Here is a 12,500-nt window from a genome sequence, read left to right as displayed (position 1 = left end):
GAGCCCCCCCTTCCCGCCGTTGCCTCTTGCCGCTACCCCCCGCCCCCCCCCCGCTGCCGGTTTGCGCGGAGCCCCCCCTTCCCGCCGTTGCCTCTTGCCGCTACCCCCGCCCCCCCCCCGCTGCCGGTTTGCGCGGAGCCCCCCCGCCTGCCGTTGCCTCTTGCCGCGGCCACCACCGCCCCCCCCCACACCCCCCGGCCCCCGTTACCGGTTTGCGCGGAGCCCCCCCCTCCCGACGTTGCCTCTTGCCGCTGCTGCCACCCCCAGCTCCCCACACCCCCCGGCTCCCGTTAGCGGTTTGCGCGGAGCCCCCCCTTCCCGCCGTTGCCTCTTGCCGCTACCCCCCGCCCCCCCCCGCTGCCGGTTTGCGCGGAGCCCCCCCTTCCCGCCGTTGCCTCTTGCCGCTACCCCCCGCCCCCCCCCGCTGCCGGTTTGCGCGGAGCCCCCCCTTCCCGCCGTTGCCTCTTGCCGCTACCCCCCGCCCCCCCCCCGCTGCCGGTTTGCGCGTAGCCCCCCCTTCCCGCCGTTGCCTCTTGCCGCTACCCCCGCCCCCCCCCCGCTGCCGGTTTGCGCGGAGCCCCCCCTTCCCGCCGTTGCCTCTTGCCGTTACCCCCGCCCCCCCCCGCTGCCGGTTTGCGCGGAGCCCCCCCGCCTGCCGTTGCCTCTCGCCGCGGCCACCACCGCCCCCCCCACACCCCCCGGCCCCCGTTACCGGTTTGCGCGGAGCCCCCCCTCCCGACGTTGCCTCTTGCCGCTGCTGCCACCCCCAGCTCCCCACACCCCCCGGCTCCCGTTAGCGGTTTGCGCGGAGCCCCCCCTTCCCGCCGTTGCCTCTTGCCGCTACCCCCCGCCCCCCCCCCCCGCTGCCGGTTTGCGCGGAGCCCCCCCGCCTGCCGTTGCCTCTTGCCGCGGCCACCACCGCCCCCCCCACACCCCCCGGCCCCCGTTACCGGTTTGCGCGGAGCCCCCCCTCCCGACGTTGCCTCTTGCCGCTGCTGCCACCCCCAGCTCCCCACACCCCCCGGCTCCCGTTACCGCTTTGCACGGAGCCCCCCCGCCCGCCGTTATCTCTTGCCGCTGCCGCGACCCATCTCCCCCCCCCCCCGCCGCCGCTAACTGCCCCCCGAAGCCGCTAGCAGCTGGGCACCCCCCGCCAAAGCCGCCGCGGCTTCCCCTTCCCACATTGTCCCCTGGAGGGGGGATCGCGACGCGGGCTGCCGCTTCCCTCCCGGGCTGCCCGGCTGCTCTCTAACCCCTGCGACCGAGGCGGCGCTGTTAGGGCGGCCGTGCCGGTGCCCCTTGCCGCAGCTAGCCTCTCGCCGCTGCCCCTCCCGTCCGTCGTCCCCCGTCCCCAAAAACTTGCTGCTCTCCACGCTGGAGCCTGCACGGGGGAGGTTGCGCTCCGCTCCTCCGGCCCTAAAGCCGCCCTCGCCCGCCCCCCGGCTTGCCGCTTGGCTGGGCTGCCCGCCCGCCCGCTAATCCCCCCAACGCCCCCACCCCAAAAACACCCCAGCCCTACCGCATGCCGCTCCCCCTCTCCCCGCTCTCGCTGACCTCCCCCCCGAAACAAACCCCCCAGCCCTACCGCATGCCGCTCCCCCTCTCTCCCTAGCCTGCCCCCCCCGCCGTCGCTTGCTGCTGCCGCCGCCGCCGCCGCCGCCGCCGCCGCCGCCGCCGGGACCCGCCTCGGTCTGGTGGCGCGCGCTCGGAGATCCCCGGCTACCCGTCCGTCCGTCCCTCCCTCCCGCCCCGCCCCGGGGGAGGGCCCGGGGCAGCGCGGGCAGGCGGGGAGCAAAAAAAGGCGCGGGCGCCAAAAAACGTCGGGGTCCCGGGGTGGCGGAGGGGGGCGGCGGCGGGGGCGGCGGCGGGTACACGGCGCCGGGTCCAGGGCGCCGGGTCCAGCCCGTCCCGGGGCGGGGACAGGTGGTGTCGTCCGTCCCCGCCCCCGTAACCTGCTCTGAAGCATCCGCTTCCCGCCGCGGTTCGCCCTCCACCCCCCCGCCGCACACGCAGCTGCCGCTTCCCGCCGCCTCTGCCCCCCGCCCCGGGATCAACCACCCGCCGGGTCCAGCCGGTCCCGGTCCCGGGAACCTGCTCCCGGGGCCAGCCGGAGCCACGCCCCCTCCTCTGACGCTTCCAGCTGCCGCCTCCCCTCCCACCCCCCAAACTCACACTGGCCCTCGCCGGCCCGCCCACCCGCCTACCTGCTTGCCCGCCGCCGCTGGGTGGCGTGCCGGACACTCTCGCACACAGGTACACAGACAGGGACACAGGGACACAGGCACTCGGGCACACAGGGACACAGGGACACAGGGACACAAGGACACAGGGACACAGGCACTCAGGCACTCAGGCACTCAGGGACACAGGGACACAGGGACACAGGCACTCAGGCACTCAGGGACACAGGGACACAGGGACACAGGGACACAGGCACTCAGGCACACAGGGACACAGGTGGCGGGCCGGAGGCCTCTCTCCACTGTGTGGCAGGGGTCCAAGAGCCACCCCAGCCCAACCCAGAGGGTCTTTTGCACCTCTCTAGAGGCCACCCAGAGACCCCAGGCCGCAGCAGAAGCCTCCCCCGCATGCTCTGCAGGCTTCCGACCCACCCCAGGCCGCACCAGAAGCCTCCCCCGCAAGCTCTGCAGGCTTCCGACCCACCCCAGGCCGCAGCAGAAGCCTCTCCCGCACGCTCTGCAGGCTTCTCAGCCACCCCAGGCCGCAGCAGAAGCCTCCCCCGCACGCTCTGCAGGCTTCTCAGCCACCCCAGGCCGCACCAGAAGCCTCTCCCGCACGCTCTGCAGGCTTCTCAGCCACCCCAGGCCGCACCAGAAGCCTCCCCCGCACGCTCTGCAGGCTTCTCAGCCACCCCAGGCCGCACCAGAAGCCTCCCCCGCACGCTCTGCAGGCTTCTCAGCCACCCCAGGCCGCAGCAGAAGCCTCCCCCGCACGCTCTGCAGGCTTCTCAGCCACCCCAGGCCGCACCAGAAGCCTCCCCCGCACGCTCTGCAGGCTTCTCAGCCACCCCAGGCCGCACCAGAAGCCTCTCCCGCACGCTCTGCAGGCTTCTCAGCCACCCCAGGCCGCACCAGAAGCCTCTCCCGCACGCTCTGCAGGCTTCTCAGCCACCCCAGGCCGCAGCAGAAGCCTCTCCCGCACGCTCTGCAGGCTTCTCAGCCACCCCAGGCCGCAGCAGAAGCCTCTCCCGCACGCTCTGCAGGCTTCTCAGCCACCCCAGGCCCCAACAGAAGCCTCTCCCGCACGCTCTGCAGGCTTCCGACCCACCCCAGGCCGCAGCAGAAGCCTCTCCCGCACGCTCTGCAGGCTTCCGTCCCACCCCAGGCCGCACCAGAAGCCTCCCCCGCACGCTCTGCAGGCTTCTCAGCCACCCCAGGCCGCACCAGAAGCCTCCCCCGCACGCTCTGCAGGCTTCTCAGCCACCCCAGGCCGCAGCAGAAGCCTCCCCCGCACGCTCTGCAGGCTTCTCAGCCACCCCAGGCCGCAGCAGAAGCCTCCCCCGCACGCTCTGCAGGCTTCTCAGCCACCCCAGGCCCCAACAGAAGCCTCTCCCGCACGCTCTGCAGGCTTCCGACCCACCCCAGGCCGCACCAGAAGCCTCCCCCGCACGCTCTGTAGGCTTCTGACCCACCCCAGGCCCCAACAGAAGCCTCCCCCGCACGCTCTGCAGGCTTCTCAGCCACCCCAGGCCGCAGCAGAAGCCTCTCCCCGCACGCTCTGCAGGCTTCTCAGCCACCCCAGGCCGCACCAGAAGCCTCTCCCGCACGCTCTGCAGGCTTCTCAGCCACCCCAGGCCGCACCAGAAGCCTCTCCCGCACGCTCTGCAGGCTTCCGACCCACCCCAGGCCGCACCAGAAGCCTCCCCCGCACGCTCTGCAGGCTTCTCCGCCACCACAGGCCGCACCAGAGGATCTTTTGCACCTCTCTGGACGCCACCCAGAGACTCCAGGCCGCACCAGAGGCCCCCCCCCCCCAACCATTTACAGGCTGCAGTGCCAGCCTAGGCCCCGCTGGCAGCCTCCCTTGTCTGCTTTGGAAGGCCTCCCATCCACTCCAGACCTGCCTGGAGGCCTCCCTCGACTGCTCCCGGGGCCCTCGAAGCCACCCTAGGCCTTTCTGGAGGACCTGCTCGACCGCTCGGGCGGCTTCTGACGCACCCTCGGCCATCCGGCGCCCAGCAGCTCCCAGGGCCAGGCACCGGCCTCCCCCTCCGGCCGCCCCTGGGGCCGGGGGTGGCTCGGACTCGGCGCCCCCAACGTGTCGTCCCGTCCCCCCCCCGCCCCGCACCGCCGAACATTCGCTGCAGCCGAGGGCTTGCCGCTCGACGCCTACCCCACCCGCCCAGCCCCCCGCTGCGGCCCGGCGCTGCCCCGGCCGCTGCGCCCCGCCTCTCATCGCTCCCCCCACCCGGCAACCGGCCGCCGGGCACGGCAAGTCCCAGGGCAGGGAACAGGTGCTGCCGGGACCCCGTGCTGGCTGCCGGCTTCCCGGGGCTGCCCCGGGCACGGACAGGTCGCCCCCCCGCCCCGGCGAATGTTCACCGAACCGGCTGCCGGCTGCCTTCGAGCACCCCCCGCCCCCCGCCACTATCGTCCCCCCCCGCCCCCCCTCCGCCTCCGCTGCCGCTTCTCCCCGCACCGCCTCCACTGCCTCCCCCCGCCGCCGGCGAACGAGTCGCCGGATCCGTAGGGTGCCGGGAGCCCGAACGGCGAGCGGCTCCGGCTGCTGCCGGGACCGCGGGGATTCGAGCCGGTCCGGCCGCGGCCGGGACCCCGTGCCGGAAGCCGGCATCCCGGGACGGCCCCGGGACGGCCCCGGTCGCCGGCCGGGTGACGTTCAGCGAAGCGGCTGCCGCCAGTCTTTGGGCCTCCCCCGTGCCGGGGCCGCGGGGCTTCGAGCCGGTCCGGCCGCGGCCGGGATCCGGGGCCGGACGATGGCTTCCCGGGCCGGTCCCGGTCGCCTCCCGGGTGACGTTCACCGAAGCGGCTGCCGGCTGTCTTCGAGCCCCTCCCCCCCTCCGCCTCCGCGGCCGCTTCTGCCCGCACCCCCTCCACTGCCTCCCCCCGCCGCCCGCGAACGAGTCGCCGGATCTGTAGGGTGCCGGGAGCCCGAACGGCGAGCGGCTCCGGCTGCTGCCGGGACCGCGGGGATTCGAGACGGTCCGGCCGCGGCCGGGACCCCGTGCCGGAAGCCGGCATCCCCGGACAGCCCCGGGACGGCCCCGGTCGCCGGCCGGGTGACGTTCAGCGAAGCGGCTGCCGGCTGTCTTCGAGCCCCCCCCCCCTCCGCCTCCGCTGCCGCTTCTGCCCGCACCGCCTCCACTGCCTCCCCCCGCCGCCGGCGAACGAGTCGGCGGATCCGTAGGGTGCCGGGAGCCCGAACGGCGAGCGGCTCCGGCTGCTGCCGGGACCGCGGGGATTCGAGCCGGTCCGGCCGCGGCCGGGACCCCGTGCCGGAAGCCGGCATCCCGGGACGGCCCCGGGACGGCCCCGGTCGCCGGCCGGGTGACGTTCAGCGAAGCGGCTGCCGCCAGTCTTTGGGCCTCCCCCGTGCCGGGGCCGCGGGGCTTCGAGCCGGTCCGGCCGCGGCCGGGATCCCGGGCCGGACGATGGCTTCCCGGGCCGGTCCCGGTCGCCTCCCGGGTGACGTTCACCGAAGCGGCTGACGGCTGTCTTCGAGCCCCCCCCCCCCCTCCGCCTCCGCGGCCGCTTCTGCCCGCACCCCCTCCACTGCCTCCCCCCGCCGCCCGCGAACGAGTCGCCGGATCTGTAGGGTGCCGGGAGCCCGAACGGCGAGCGGCTCCGGCTGCTGCCGGGACCGCGGGGATTCGAGCCGCTCCGGCCGCGGCCGGGACCCCAGCCGGCATCCCCGGACAGCCCCGGGACGGCCCCGGTCGCCGGCCGGGTGACGTTCACCGAAGCGGCTGCCGGCTGTCTTCGAGCCCCCCCCCCCCCTCCGCCTCCGCTGCCGCTTCTGCCCGCACCCCCTCCACTGCCTCCCCCCGCCGCCGGCGAACGAGTCGGCGGATCCGTAGGGTGCCGGGAGCCCGAACGGCGAGCGGCTCCGGCTGCTGCCGGGACCGCGGGGCTTCGAGCCGCTCCGGCCGCGGCCGGGACCCCCGTGCCGGAAGCCGGCATCCCGGGACGGCCCCGGGACGGCCCCGGTCGCCGGCCGGGTGACGTTCAGCGAAGCGGCTGCCGCCAGTCTTTGGGCCTCCCCCGTGCCGGGGCCGCGGGGCTTCGAGCCGGTCCGGCCGCGGCCGGGATCCCGGGCCGGACGATGGCTTCCCGGGCCGGTCGCCGGTCGCCTCCCGGGTGACGTTCACCGAAGCGGTTGACGGCTGTCTCCGAGCCCCCCCCCCCCCCCTCCGCCTCCGCTGCCGCTTCTGCCCGCACCTCCTTCACTGCCTCCCCCCGCCTCCCGCGAACGAGTCGCCGGATCCGTAGGGTGCCGGGAGCCCGAACGGCGAGCGGCTCCGGCTGCTGCCGGGACCGCGGGGATTCGAGCCGGTCCGGCCGCGGCCGGGACCCCGTGGCGGAAGCCGGCATCCCGGGACGGCCCCGGGACGGCCCCGATCGCCTCCTGGGTGACGTTCACCGAAGCGGCTGCCGGCTGTCTTCGAGCCCCCCCCCCCTCCGCCTCCGCTGCCGCTTCTCCCCGCACCCCCTCCACTGCCTCCCCCCGCCGCCGGCGAACGAGTCGGCGGATCCACACCGTCCCGAGAGCCCGAGGCGGCGGCACCCAGTGCGGGTCCGGCCGAGGCCGGGACCCCGTGCCTGTCGCAGGCTTCCCGGGACGGCCCCGGAACGGCCGCGGTCGCCGGCCGGGTGACGTTCTCCGAAGCGGCTGCCGGCTGTCTTCGAGCCCCCCCCCCCCCCTCCGCCTCCGCTGCCGCTTCTGCCCGCACCTCCTTCACTGCCTCCCCCCGCCGCCGGCGAACGAGTCGCCGGATCCGTAGGGTGCCGGGAGCCCGAACGGCGAGCGGCTCCGGCTGCTGCCGGGACCGCGGGGATTCGAGCCGCTCCGGCCGCGGCCGGGACCCCGTGCCGGAAGCCGGCATCCCGGGACGGCCCCGGGACGGCCCCGGTCGCCGGCCGGGTGACGTTCAGCGAAGCGGCTGCCGCCAGTCTTTGGGCCTCCCCCGTGCCGGGGCCGCGGGGCTTCGAGCCGGTCCGGCCGCGGCCGGGATCCGGGGCCGGACGATGGCTTCCCGGGCCGGTCCCGGTCGCCTCCCGGGTGACGTTCACCGAAGCGGCTGCCGGCTGTCTTCGAGCCCCTCCCCCCCTCCGCCTCCGCGGCCGCTTCTGCCCGCACCCCCTCCACTGCCTCCCCCCGCCGCCCGCGAACGAGTCGCCGGATCTGTAGGGTGCCGGGAGCCCGAACGGCGAGCGGCTCCGGCTGCTGCCGGGACCGCGGGGATTCGAGACGGTCCGGCCGCGGCCGGGACCCCGTGCCGGAAGCCGGCATCCCCGGACAGCCCCGGGACGGCCCCGGTCGCCGGCCGGGTGACGTTCAGCGAAGCGGCTGCCGGCTGTCTTCGAGCCCCCCCCCCCTCCGCCTCCGCTGCCGCTTCTGCCCGCACCGCCTCCACTGCCTCCCCCCGCCGCCGGCGAACGAGTCGGCGGATCCGTAGGGTGCCGGGAGCCCGAACGGCGAGCGGCTCCGGCTGCTGCCGGGACCGCGGGGATTCGAGCCGGTCCGGCCGCGGCCGGGACCCCGTGCCGGAAGCCGGCATCCCGGGACGGCCCCGGGACGGCCCCGGTCGCCGGCCGGGTGACGTTCAGCGAAGCGGCTGCCGCCAGTCTTTGGGCCTCCCCCGTGCCGGGGCCGCGGGGCTTCGAGCCGGTCCGGCCGCGGCCGGGATCCCGGGCCGGACGATGGCTTCCCGGGCCGGTCCCGGTCGCCTCCCGGGTGACGTTCACCGAAGCGGCTGACGGCTGTCTTCGAGCCCCCCCCCCCCCCTCCGCCTCCGCGGCCGCTTCTGCCCGCACCCCCTCCACTGCCTCCCCCCGCCGCCCGCGAACGAGTCGCCGGATCTGTAGGGTGCCGGGAGCCCGAACGGCGAGCGGCTCCGGCTGCTGCCGGGACCGCGGGGATTCGAGCCGCTCCGGCCGCGGCCGGGACCCCGTGCCGGAAGCCGGCATCCCCGGACAGCCCCGGGACGGCCCCGGTCGCCGGCCGGGTGACGTTCACCGAAGCGGCTGCCGGCTGTCTTCGAGCCCCCCCCCCCCCTCCGCCTCCGCTGCCGCTTCTGCCCGCACCCCCTCCACTGCCTCCCCCCGCCGCCGGCGAACGAGTCGGCGGATCCGTAGGGTGCCGGGAGCCCGAACGGCGAGCGGCTCCGGCTGCTGCCGGGACCGCGGGGCTTCGAGCCGCTCCGGCCGCGGCCGGGACCCCGTGCCGGAAGCCGGCATCCCGGGACGGCCCCGGGACGGCCCCGGTCGCCGGCCGGGTGACGTTCAGCGAAGCGGCTGCCGCCAGTCTTTGGGCCTCCCCCGTGCCGGGGCCGCGGGGCTTCGAGCCGGTCCGGCCGCGGCCGGGATCCCGGGCCGGACGATGGCTTCCCGGGCCGGTCGCCGGTCGCCTCCCGGGTGACGTTCACCGAAGCGGTTGACGGCTGTCTCCGAGCCCCCCCCCCCCCCCTCCGCCTCCGCTGCCGCTTCTGCCCGCACCTCCTTCACTGCCTCCCCCCGCCGCCCGCGAACGAGTCGCCGGATCTGTAGGGTGCCGGGAGCCCGAACGGCGAGCGGCTCCGGCTGCTGCCGGGACCGCGGGGATTCGAGCCGGTCCGGCCGCGGCCGGGACCCCGTGGCGGAAGCCGGCATCCCGGGACGGCCCCGGGACGGCCCCGATCGCCTCCTGGGTGACGTTCACCGAAGCGGCTGCCGGCTGTCTTCGAGCCCCCCCCCCCCTCCGCCTCCGCTGCCGCTTCTCCCCGCACCCCCTCCACTGCCTCCCCCCGCCGCCGGCGAACGAGTCGGCGGATCCACACCGTCCCGAGAGCCCGAGGCGGCGGCACCCAGTGCGGGTCCGGCCGAGGCCGGGACCCCGTGCCTGTCGCAGGCTTCCCGGGACGGCCCCGGAACGGCCGCGGTCGCCGGCCGGGTGACGTTCTCCGAAGCGGCTGCCGGCTGTCTTCGAGCCCCCCCCCCCCCTCCGCCTCCGCTGCCGCTTCTGCCCGCACCTCCTTCACTGCCTCCCCCCGCCGCCGGCGAACGAGTCGCCGGATCCGTAGGGTGCCGGGAGCCCGAACGGCGAGCGGCTCCGGCTGCTGCCGGGACCGCGGGGATTCGAGCCGCTCCGGCCGCGGCCGGGACCCCGTGCCGGAAGCCGGCATCCCGGGACGGCCCCGGGACGGCCCCGATCGCCTCCTGGGTGACGTTCACCGAAGCGGCTGCCGGCTGTCTTCGAGCCCCCCCCCCCCCTCCGCCTCCGCTGCCGCTTCTCCCCGCACCCCCTCCACTGCCTCCCCCCGCCGCCGGCGAACGAGTCGGCGGATCCATACCGTCCCGAGAGCCCGAGGCGGCGGCACCCAGTGCGGGTCCGGCCGAGGCCGGGACCCCGTGCCTGTCGCAGGCTTCCCGGGACGGCCCCGGAACGGCCGCGGTCGCCGGCCGGGTGACGTTCTCCGAAGCGGCTGCCGGCTGTCTTCGAGCCCCCCCCCCCCCCTCCGCCTCCGCTGCCGCTTCTGCCCGCACCTCCTTCACTGCCTCCCCCCGCCGCCGGCGAACGAGTCGCCGGATCCGTAGGGTGCCGGGAGCCCGAACGGCGAGCGGCTCCGGCTGCTGCCGGGACCGCGGGGATTCGAGCCGCTCCGGCCGCGGCCAGGACCCCGTGCCGGATGCCGGCATCCCGGGACGGCCCCGGGACGGCCCCGGTCGCCGGCCGGGTGACGTTCAGCGAAGCGGCTGCCGCCAGTCTTTGGGCCTCCCCCGTGCCGGGGCCGCGGGGCTTCGAGCCGGTCCGGCCGCGGCTGGGACCCCCGTGCCTGTCGCAGGCTTCCCGGGACGGCCCCGGAACGGCCGCGGTCGCCGGCCGGGTGACGTTCACCGAGGCGACTGCCGGCTGTCTTCGAGCCCCCCCCCCCCCTGCCGGAGCCGCGGGGATACGAGCCGGTCCGGCCGCGGCCGGGACCCCGTGCCGGAAGCCGGCATCCCGGGACGGCCCCGGGACGGCCCCGATCGCCTCCTGGGTGACGTTCACCGAAGCGGCTGCCGGCTGTCTTCGAGCCCCCCCCCCCTCCGCCTCCGCTGCCGCTTCTCCCCGCACCCCCTCCACTGCCTCCCCCCGCCGCCCGCGAACGAGTCGCCGGATCTGTAGGGGGCCGGGAGCCCGAGGCGGCGAGCGGCTCCGGCTGCTGCCGGGACCGCGAGGCTTCGAGCCGGTCCGGCCGCGGCCGGGATCTCGTGCCGAACGTCGTCTTCCCGGGACGGTCCCGGGAGGGCCCCAGTCTCCTCCCGGGTGACGTTCACCGAAGCGGCTGCCGGCTGTCTTCGAGCCCCCACCCCTGCCGTGGCCGCGGGGATTCGCCCCGGTCCGGCAGCTGACGGTTCCCTGTGTCGGACGCCGGCTTCCCGGGACTGCCCCGGGACAGCCCCGGTCGCCTCCCGGGTGACGTTCACCGAAGCTGCTGCCGCCTGTCTTTGTCCCCCCACCCCGTGCTCTCCCTCAGGCGGGAGGTAGACGTGCTCTCCCTCGGCGAGTAGACGTGCTCTCCCTCGGCGAGTAGACGTGCTCTCCCTCGGCGAGTAGACGTGCTCTCCCTGGGCGAGTAGACGTGCTCTCCCTGGGCGAGTAGACGTGCTCTCCCTGGGCGAGTAGACGTGCTCTCCCTGGGCGAGTAGACGTGCTCTCCCTCGGCGAGTAGACGTGCTCTCCCTGGGCGAGTAGACGTGCTCTCCCTCGGCGAGTAGACGTGCTCTCCCTGGGCGAGTAGACGTGCTCTCCCTGGGCGAGTAGACGTGCTCTCCCTGGGCGAGTAGACGTGCTCTCCCTGGGCGAGTAGACGTGCTCTCCCTCGGCGAGTAGACGTGCTCTCCCTCGGCGAGTAGACGTGCTCTCCCTGGGCGAGTAGACGTGCTCTCCCTCGGCGAGTAGACGTGCTCTCCGCGGAGATCGCGCTTGTCGCCAAGGGGTCGCTGTTGCGCTCTGCCTCCGCCTACGTCATCGTACAAGCCGGCGTGATTTCTGCGACCTGCCGCTGGGCGGAGGTCGGCTGGTTGTGCGCTCGCGGAGCTGACGGCCCTCCAGTTCCGTATATGAGGGAACAAGCGACGCCGAGCACTCCCAGGGCAGCGCTGCCGAGCGGCTGCTCCAAGCCACCCGCCAGGCGGCTGGGCAGGGGTCCGTCTGGCTTCTCGGTGGCTTTCGCCCGGGTCAGAGAGGGGACCCGCGGGGCCGAACAAAGGCGCGGCGGTTTGGAGCGGCCGCTGGCGCACCCTCAGCGGTGTTGGATGGGTTTCGCTCGTCCGTGAGCCGGAGCCCAGCCCGGGCTCGGCAACGAAAGCGGGGAAAAGAAAAAAAGTTGACGAGTGGCTGGCGCCGGCCACTGCCAAAGTGTGGAACCCCCGAAGCGAAGTTTGCCCGGTGGGGCACGGGGGCAGAGAAAGCCGGGGAGACGTGGTGCCGGCGTCGGTCCCACCAAGAATGGAAAGCAAGCCCGTCCAGGTACGGCGAGAGAGAGCCCGGTAAGGGGCAGAGAGAGTTCCCAGCACTGGACCCTCTTCACGGGGGTTCCCCCCCATGGCCAAAGCCGCAGCCCGCGGGGGCACGGCATCTAAGGGAAAAGCCAGCGGCGGTGACTGGCCACTCGTATGCTATGGAGCCCGGCATGGGGGGAGGAGGGCAAGCCGGTGCCCCAGCACGGCTTCCTCCTGGCTCCAGAGGGGCGCCCCGTGATGGAGATGTAACTCGGTGCAGCTTGAGGGAAAATGCAAGCCCACATTTCGGGGAGGCAGAGGTGCCCTGTGAGCCGGTGCGGCCCGGTGCAGCTTGCCCCCCCCCCCCCATCTCTGGAGGGCGCCCCGTTTGCTCCTCCGGCGTGTTGCCCGCACGCCGAGCCCCGTGCCTGCTGGCTGCTCCCGAGGGCGGTGGCGGGTGCGCGTGGCTGTGTCTGTCCCAGAAGAGCGAGGCCGTGGGGCCTCCGCTGGCTTCCTTTCCTTCTGTCCTTGTTGATCGATGAGGCCTTTCGGGTCGCGTCGGAAAGGGCCCCCGGCCGGCAGGGCAAGGGCGGTCTTCCTTTCCACTTCGCTTCCCGTCGCGTGTGAGGTGTCGTCCTCGTTCCCCCAGCCCCGAGCGGCTCGAGCGGGGGGGAGCCGTGGCGTTAGCGGCCCGGCGCGTGCCTTGCCGCATCCTCCCCTTTCCACCTCCCCCCCGGCGCTGGGGCAGGGTTCGGGGACCGGTCGACCGCAACCGGCTTTGTGACTGCTGCGTGGCCCCGTGAGTTTTCAGGTGTCCTAAAACGCGTGAGGCGCCGGTGT

Source organism: Melanerpes formicivorus, unplaced genomic scaffold (genome assembly GCF_026170545.1).
Source record: "Melanerpes formicivorus ecotype bairdi unplaced genomic scaffold, bMelFor1.0.p_v2 SCAF_237, whole genome shotgun sequence".
NCBI lineage: Eukaryota > Metazoa > Chordata > Aves > Piciformes > Picidae > Melanerpes > Melanerpes formicivorus.
Note: the sequence above shows the minus strand (reverse complement) of the source record.